We start from the raw sequence: 9,377 nt of genomic DNA, 5'->3' as shown, positions 1-9,377 counted from the left end.
TATTATAAACCTTAGGGATTAAAAAGCTAAGGGATTAATATTACAAACCAGAGGGATTAATAAACCCTAATTTTCTAATGTTAAGAGGTGACATTAAATCGATTGCGATATAAGGGATTAATATTAATTTTAAAACTAATAATAATTATTTAATATTATTAATATTAAATTAATATTATTAAAAACAAAGGATTAATTTCATTTTAATATTAATATTAAACCTTCAGATCAAACCTTAATAGTAAGATTAATATTAAACCATAAAATTAATATTGATTTTAATGTTATTTATGTTGATGATAACCATTCAATCCCCCTAGAAAATTGTGATAACTATCTTAAGAAGTCGTATGAATCTTCGGACACCATGGACACCATCTTAAACACTCATATTACGGGTGATATTCATAGTTCGCTAATGGAAAAGCCAAAGATATTGAAGGTTACCGAGCTAAGATCTTTAAAATGGGAAAATTTATCTTCATTCCTCACCTCCACAAGCTTCTTAATTTGGTTGTAAAGTAAGGCTTCCCTAAGATTTGGACGCAAAGGCTTATTGTGCCTATCTTCAAAAATGAGGACAAAAGCATTCCCTTTAACTACATGACCATTATGATTAGCCACATTCTAGCCAAGCTTTATGGGTTCATTTTGGAAAAAAAGCTTAGCCTTTGGCTAGAGAACTAGGGTAAAAGAGCGAAAGGGAAAGATCATTTTAGGAGACATCACTCGATGATCTACCACCTTGTCACCCTTTGGATTATCACGGAGGAATTTCGCAATAGTAAAACCGATCTCTTTTGTTGTTTTGTGGACTTTAGAAAAGCTTTCGACACTGTTCGTTGAGATAAGCTTTAGGCAAGGCTTGAAGAGATCATGGTTCCTACTGAATTGAGGATTGTTGTGATCCACCTCTACGAGACTGTCATTTCCAAGCTTAAGACCAACGAAAGGTGGTCTAAAGATATTAAATGTAATCTCAGGGCTAAGCAAGGTTGTCCCCTTTCCCCTACCCTTTTTGCTATTTACATTGATAAATTAGAGGAGTGTCTGGAAACTGTAGGTTGCAAAGGAACCGAGATCACTGGTATTATCATTATTCTTCTCATTTATGATGATGATATCATTCTTCTTACAAGGAGCCATGAAGACCTAGATAAGTAGCTTAAGACTCTTCATGTCTATTGCTCCAAGATGGGTATGGCAGTTAATACCAACAAGACTAAAGTCATGGTCATTAAATCCAAAAATATCACCCATGGTAGTTTCGTCTATGATAACCATTGCCTTGAGCAGGTTTCTTCCTATAAATATTTGGGTATTCACTTTCCTCATCAGCTCAATCAGAATTATAACATCGAGAAAAGAATTATTGGAGGTTGGGAAGCTTATTATGAGCTTGAAAACAATTATAAGTCAGCCGATATTTACATTTGGAGTAAAAAAAGGTTTCTCTTTGAGACTCTCGTCCCCCATGTTATCTTATACAGATAGGAATTTTTGGGGTGCAGTATATGTAGGGAGTTGTGGAGAAAGATTGAGATTATCCAAAAGAATTCATAACCTATAACCTCAAGATCAAGGGAAACACTCCCTATCCTATCCCCTTAATCGAAGTTGGCATGTCCCCCATTGAAAGTGCGGCTATGTTTAGATATTTGATGTGTAAGAAGAGGCTTCACAATATGGATTCCAAGGGGCTCCCAAAATTTTCTTCTAACATTAGTTAAAACCCCCACCTGTGCCTCAAGTGCAGGTGGTATCAGGATGCTTAGTCTTGGTTCAACATTTGGGGGATTAAGGAGGAGATCATCATGGGAAGCAAGGACAATATCAAAGATACTATTGCCTCTAGTTTTAAGGACAAGATGTTGAATGCTAAGGAGTTGGAGGGTAAAAGGAAGCCAAGGTACAATAAGGAGGTGATCAACCCCACCCTCAATAACCAAAATTATCTCTCTAGGTTGACTAGCACCAAGAAAAAAATGAACATCACTAGGATTAGAACTAATTCTCATGAGCTTCAAAGTGAGACCGAGCAGTGGTCTACTCCCAAGGCTCCCTGGGATGATAGAATTTGTCAGATTTGTGATACTAAGAAGGTGGAAGATGAAAAGGAGTTCCTTTTAGACTGCCTGACTCTTGCTCACATATGCTCTCAATTCCCTATCATCAGCCAAACCTCCAATCTTCTTGACTTATTAAGCCAACCCAACTATAGTGATCTTGGAACACTTATTTCCCTACCCTTTGATCACAGAAACATGATTTTGAAGAACGACAATTAGATTCTCTTTTCTTGAGGTCCAATAGATCACATTGGTCTTAATAGACATTCATCATCATCATCATCATCGTCATCATCATCATCAGTAATTAAAATTTAATTAAATTTAATAATTTATAATTAAATTAATTTTTTAATAAGATAACAAATTCTCATAATAAATTTAATAAACATTTAAATTTATTCAAAACCCAAAATATTATTTATTCATCCATTTTAAAATATCACATAATATAATTAAAATATTAAATTAATATCACTAATACTATTAAAATTAAAATTAAAATTGCATTTAACATTAATATTAATGTTAAAATAAAAATATTAACATTAATTACTATTAAATAAAACTATTATTAATTAAAATCAAATTAATAAATTTTATTTAATTTATTAATATTAAATTAAAGTATTAAATTAATTAAATAATTTATATTAATTAATTAAATTAGTAACTATAAATTAGAAATAAAATTAATATTACTACTCTAAATTAAGATTATATAAATTATAATTAAATTAATATCACTATAGATTAAGATTAAATTAATTTCTATTAATCACTATTAATTAATTAATTAATTAATTAAAATTAAATTAATACTATTACTTTTACCACCGGTGGATTAAAAAAGATTGTCTCAGCACTAATTTTCAATATTTGAATGTCTATTAAGGTTGAACATAGATTATGGAGATGTCCATAATATTGCAATGAAGTTCATAGAATGTACTATTGCACTTTGTGTACAAGTGTTTTCCACGAATTCAGAGTTCACGGGCTTTGCAAATGAAGTAACTCATTATATAATAAACTAAAACTAAAAATAATGTAAAGAAGGTAAATGGTTCATTTGAGTGTCAAAAGTGCGTGTCCATTTGTATTTGTATTTATATTCAAGCAGACTCACTTGAAGGGAAATCACTTATGCCTTTTAAGTCAATTATAATGTGAATTCCAACTCACCATGTTATTATATGCTATGCTTAATATAGTCCATGCACTTTGATTGTGTATTTTTTCCCTCTGGCAGATCTAGTTGACCATGGATTGATTATTATATTTAATTTGATCATCTCAACTTGTCACGACGATAATTTTTTATAAATATGGTTCTAATTCATAGTAATATATTAATAATATATTAATATTAGCACAACCATTAAGAAGTAACCATATTATTATTTATATTTGGTTAAAAAACAACTATTTATAATTATTAATAACTATATCAATAATAATGTCCACATGGGGTAGCTCAAGCGGTAAGGGTCGCGGAAATGAAGTCTCACCGAACCGGAAGTCTTGGGTTCAAATCTTGGGCTACCCTTCCCCCATAGAGGGGTACATAATGGACATGTAAATCAGAGAGTCCCACCCCAGCTTACAAAAAAAAAAAAAACTATATCAATAATAATAATCATATTATAATATATTTATATATTTATGATTATTATATTAATATTATATATTAAAATAATATTAAATTATTGTATAACTAATAATATTTCAAATTACAATATAATTCACATATAATATATTGTTATTATATGTGAACTAATGTGATTAAACTAACACAACTACATTAATATTTTTATAATGGTTGTGCTATTTACCATTAGTAAATATATATTAATAAAATTATTGTTATTATTAATATTAATTTTATATTAATATTTAATGTTAAATTCTATTTAATATGATTTAATTTTAAATTATTTATTATAATTTAAATATTTAATAATAATAATATTAACGGATTATAGTAGTAATATTGGTTAATAATAATAATTTTAATAACAATAATTATTTTAGTAAATTTCGTTAATATATATTCAAGACTTCATTTGTATCTATAACGCAATTCATAGATGATGATGATGTATTCAATTAAATAATAATAATAATAATAATTTACTATTTCATTTTTATACAATATAAATAAATAATAACTTATTTAATTAAAAAAATAATTAATTTTTAATATTTATTTGAAAAAATATAAATATTTTTATTTTATAATTTATATTAATTTATGTTAATAATAATAATAATTATTATTATAATTATAATTATAATTGTTACTAAGAATATTGTTAATAATAATTAATAAATAATAGTTAGTCAATCAATTAATTTATTAATAATAATAATAAATTTTTTGTCACTATGTGACATTAGATCATGTCTAACCATTGTTGATTTTCATATTGAGACAATATTTGTCACCAAGTGACATTTGAGCATGGTCGACTATAATTCACTATGGTTGACCATAGTTGATATTATAAACCCAAGGGATTAATACTAAAACCCCAAGGGATTATGAACCCAATGGAATGATATTAGACTCAAGGCATTAATATTATAAACTCAAGGTATATAAACACTAAGATAAATATTATAAACACTAAAAAAACACTGTTGATCATGGTTTATTTTCATATTGAGACAATCTTTGTCATAATGTGATGTTGGACCATGGTTGACCACGATTATTGATTTTCAATTGAGACAATCTTTTTCACAATGCAATGTTTGAACATGGTTGACCATGATTCATATTATAAACCCAAGAGAATAATAAACCTTAGGGATTAATACTAAAAACCCAAAACATTATAAACTTAAGGGAATAATATTAAACCTTAGAAATATGAACCCTTAGATTAATAAACCCAAGGGATTGATATTATAAACCCAATGGAAAAATAAACCCAATGGATTATGAACCCAAGAGAATAACATAAAACCAAAGGGAGTAACATTATAAACCCAAGGTATATAAACCCTAAGATAAATATTGTAAACACTAAAAAACATGCTTGAGCATGGTTGATTTTCATATAGAGGCAATCCTTGTCACAATGCTTGGACCATGGTTGACCATGGTTAACCATGACTGATTTTCATATCAAGACAATCTTTGTCACAATGCGATGTTCAACCATGGTTGGCCACGGAAGACCATGTTTGACTTTATAAAACATGGTTGGCCATGGTTGACTTTATAAAACATGGTTAACCATGGTTGACAATGGTTGAATAATATTACACCCAAGGGACTAATATTATAAATCCAAGGTATATAAACCCTAAGATAAATATTATAAACACTAAAATAAACATGGTTGACCATGGTTGATTTTCGTATTGAGATAATCCTTGTGATGTGACGTTGAACCGTGGCTCACCATGCTTGACCATGAATGATTTTCAAATCAAGCGAATATTTGTCACAATGCGACATTGGACCATGGTTGATTCTCATATTGATACAATATTTGTCACAATCGTACATTGGACCATGATTGACCACGATTGAATTTATAAAACATGATAGACAATTGTTTACCATGATTAATATTATAAACCCAAAAAAATAAAATCTTAAAACCGATAACTCTAAATTCAATGCCCCAATGTGAAAAGACGGTGATGCATCTGCGAACTCTTCACTTGGGCATAACGATATGTTTTCCTTCTGTTCGCCCAATACTACCCTTGATCTTTCAAAGAAGTTACCTGTTAAATCGCTTCAATATAATTCGATGATCATGACATTCATCAGATACCCTGATCTTTAATGTCAAAGCTAACCAATAATAATTTCCGTAAGATAAAAAAAATAACATACCTCCTGCAAGAAATCTGCAACACCTATCCTCTCAGCACAGTTAAATCCCATGGACTCACTACATTGAAACCGAAATCTAAATATGAATTGCCGAGGCAATGTAAAATGGTTGAAAGTGTACATCGAACCTCACGACATTGGACCTGTGGTTGAACGTGGCAACATTGAATGTGTGCCTCCAACCTCTCCGCTTTCGTTGAACCTCACCACATTGAAACAGAGGGATCAAGGTTTCAGAAAGAAAATGTAACGGAGATATGAAGTGAAACACATTTAATGTCCAACTGAAACCCACCCCATTTCACCCAAGTAACAGGTGACCAACCCTTCGATCTCCACCACCACGTTACCATTGTCTTTACACTCCCTCTCATTACAGCACTAAACCTACGCCATTTCACACCCCCAAATAATTGGTGGCCAACCCTTCGACTTCCACCGCCACATTGTCACGGTCTTTGCACTCCCTCTCATCGCAACTTTAGATTAACTTATTAGATGAAAAATATTCGGAAAACAATCGATCCTAGCCCTCATAAAAAAAAACATGAAATTTGTGCTATAGATATCCATCCTAAGTTAAAATATATAAGCCTATTGACAAATTAAAAAATTTAATCCAAACTCCGAAATAAATATAACCTACGGACGTAGGCATTAGTAATGGAAGATACAATAGTAATGTGAAAGCTCTGTGGTGTTTCAGGATTATGTTGATCAATGACCAAGGCCTTTAACAATTTTGTTTTTTGCATCTCTACTGGGTGGTTAGCAGAGATAAAACTCGTCAAAAAATTTTGTCTGTTCCACGGCATATCCATAAAAACCCGTCCTCCTATTTTCTATGGAAGTTCAATATAAAATAAACTAACATGAATTGTCGTGTGCGATATCCAACTATATTTTTTTAAAAGACAGTTTAATATAATGTAAATGAAACATGATTTCTTGCACTGTTAGCCCGAGGGGCACTGTTCGATCCAGATATCACAAACTGGTTTTCATTATGATTTCCCATTGCGACCTCCCTACTCGCCTAAAGAGATCAGGTTACTAAATATCTAATAGACTAATACAACATGGTCGGTGGCTTCACAAACAGTCATCCAATCAGATTTGGAATATTGTTTTATTATGAGTAACGGTGGATTTGGTTGGAAAAGCATTATTTTGAAACGCATCCTATTTTTTAAATTTGCTCTTTCGCGGAGATATTTTATTCTCAGTGCTGCATACAAACGCGGGCCTTCTTCCAAACCCTTCCTGGTCTGCAGAAGAATCCTTTCTCGGGAGCACAGTGACGATTCTTTCTGCAGACGCACAGCCCATCGATAGCACATCCATCTCTCCATATCTCTACTCCATGCTTTCCGATACCCAAAACTCCATTCGACCACTCGCTGGAGAAAAAACTGTGTGGATCCAACCGGTTCTTTACTTCCAAGAATTTATCCAAATTCACCGTCCGTCTTGCTGCTCCCTGGAACGTGTAGACCCGGTTCTTCCCCCAGTGAGGCACCCCTTCATATTTGTAGAGAAGAATCTGTTCCATTTCTTCCATTACGTGCTCATTCCACCGTGGCGTGCCGGGCTCACGATAGCGGAAGTACATAAATTCAAAGTCCACGCTGTCTTCTTTGTGTGACAAATAATCCTCAGATTTCTTAAAATACCGCATATGGACTCCCATATAATAGTCGATCCCGCACATTAAGCTCCGTCAATGTCTCGCAGGCGCTTGATGTCCCGAATGGCTTCTGCTGTTCTCGACAAAGGAATGGCGATGGACGTATGGAAGAAAAAGATACCGTGCACTTGCGTGTCCCAATTACAAATGGTGTCGTTACTTCTCAACTGTTTTGCCTTCCATGGGCATGAAGCATTGCCGGGATTGTCCTGGCATCCAGATGAAGCCTGCATGAGATGGTTGTAGCCAATCACCGGGTATCCCTTGAACGTTAGCCCGTCATTCAGATATCCATTTCCGGTCTGCACGCCTTGGGTTACTTGGATTTTGGATATGTTGCAGAGCTTACCGTTGTCTCTCCTCGCATAGATCTCTTCTTCTACATCACACACATTGTTCTTGATCTCCATTAGAAAACGGGCAAAAGCTATTATAACTAAATCAATAAATGAATTTCAACGCTACTGCAACCATAAAGAACCAGCGTTGAGATTTATCAGGTTGGATCGAGAGAATTCTTTTTCTCATATGTTTTTTAATTTAAAAAAGAAAAGGAAAGATTGCATTCAAAATATGTATGAAACCTCTCACCGATTTTCCTACTCTGCACAACAGATTGCACTGTCATCGGTTGAAAGCCTGGGTTGGAAATTTTCCCGTTTCCTGAGACGTCAACAGGTACTCTATCCCGGATACCGTACACGGTTTGATGGAGAGAAGGATACCAACTTACATCCCCAAATTCATGGGCTTTAGCGAAGCTCACGAACGATTCTTCCAGATCCGAGTCGTCTTTCAGATCCAGAGTGACCGACCGCTTGAACATTTTCTCCACTTTAAACGTCAACTGTGAGATGGCCCCCAGTACTCCCAGAGACACTCTCGTGGCTTTCAGATCCTCGTCGTTGTTTGTCAAATGGAGGATCTTTGCATATCCTTCATTTGCAGGCGCAGGAACAACGAGGCTCATGCCCACCACATACTCGTGGACTCCACCGCCCTTACCGCGCAGTCCACTCCCGTGGGCTGCCGTGCTGATGATGCCGGCCATGGAAATAAAATCCCAGTCGGTTGTTTGAGGCAACGCAAGACCCTTTGACGCAAGCGTATCAAGCAGTTTCCTCACCTCTACCCCGGCATCAACGGTAACAGTCAGAGATTTCTCGTCCACCATGATACGAGAATTGTAATCTCGAGTACTGATAACAACCCCTCCATCTCCTCGGGGGCAGGCGAAGCGATTGAGGGAATGAGATCCAGCACTTATAACTTTCATGTTCCTCCCTTTCTTTACTGCATCGGCAACTGCTTGGAGAAGCTCATCCTCAGTTTGGGGGAAAACGGCATTTGCGACCTTGCAGGAATTTTCACCCTCCCAGAGGCCGCGAAAGTTTGTGAGATGGCAGTCCTTGGAAGCGCATTGAACAGGTGGTGGCGGGCATGCAGCATAGGCATAGGCACGCAATAAAGTCATAAGAAGGAATACCCACCCATTATTCACCTTCCTGGGCTGCGCCATTGATAAATTCAGATCTATGGGACTGCATGAACTCGGAGCCTGCCTCGATTATATAGCTTTATTTGACCAGCGAAATTCGTTATCACCCCATGTTCGGAAGCGTGATGCCCAACGTGCTTTTGTGTGGAAAACGTGATCTGCATCGACTGCCGTAACTTGTGCTTATAGTCTACCGACACTCTATTTTATATTTCGGGTGTGGTAACACAGAAAGTTGCTATGAGGAAACTCCATGAACTTTTCTTT

At 34.4% G+C, this 9,377-nt stretch overlaps 1 pseudogene across 1 annotated transcript; it reads right to left on the bottom strand.

Annotated features, from left to right (window-relative positions):
* Window positions 1-7,022: 7,022 nt before the first annotated feature.
* LOC149209163 (L-gulonolactone oxidase 3-like) lies at window positions 7,023-9,130 on the bottom strand (annotated as a pseudogene). Its single transcript, XR_016252189.1, has 2 exons — window positions 8,204-9,130; window positions 7,023-7,991 (listed from the first exon to the last, which is right to left on the bottom strand). The product of XR_016252189.1 is annotated as an L-gulonolactone oxidase 3-like (transcript).
* Window positions 9,131-9,377: the final 247 nt, after the last annotated feature.

This window comes from Pinus tabuliformis, chromosome 1_2 (assembly GCF_031772625.1).
Source record: "Pinus tabuliformis cultivar Carrire ecotype Pingquan chromosome 1_2, CPIR1, whole genome shotgun sequence".
Taxonomy (NCBI): domain Eukaryota; kingdom Viridiplantae; phylum Streptophyta; class Pinopsida; order Pinales; family Pinaceae; genus Pinus; species Pinus tabuliformis.
Note: the sequence above shows the minus strand (reverse complement) of the source record. Positions and strands in the feature narration are given on the sequence as shown.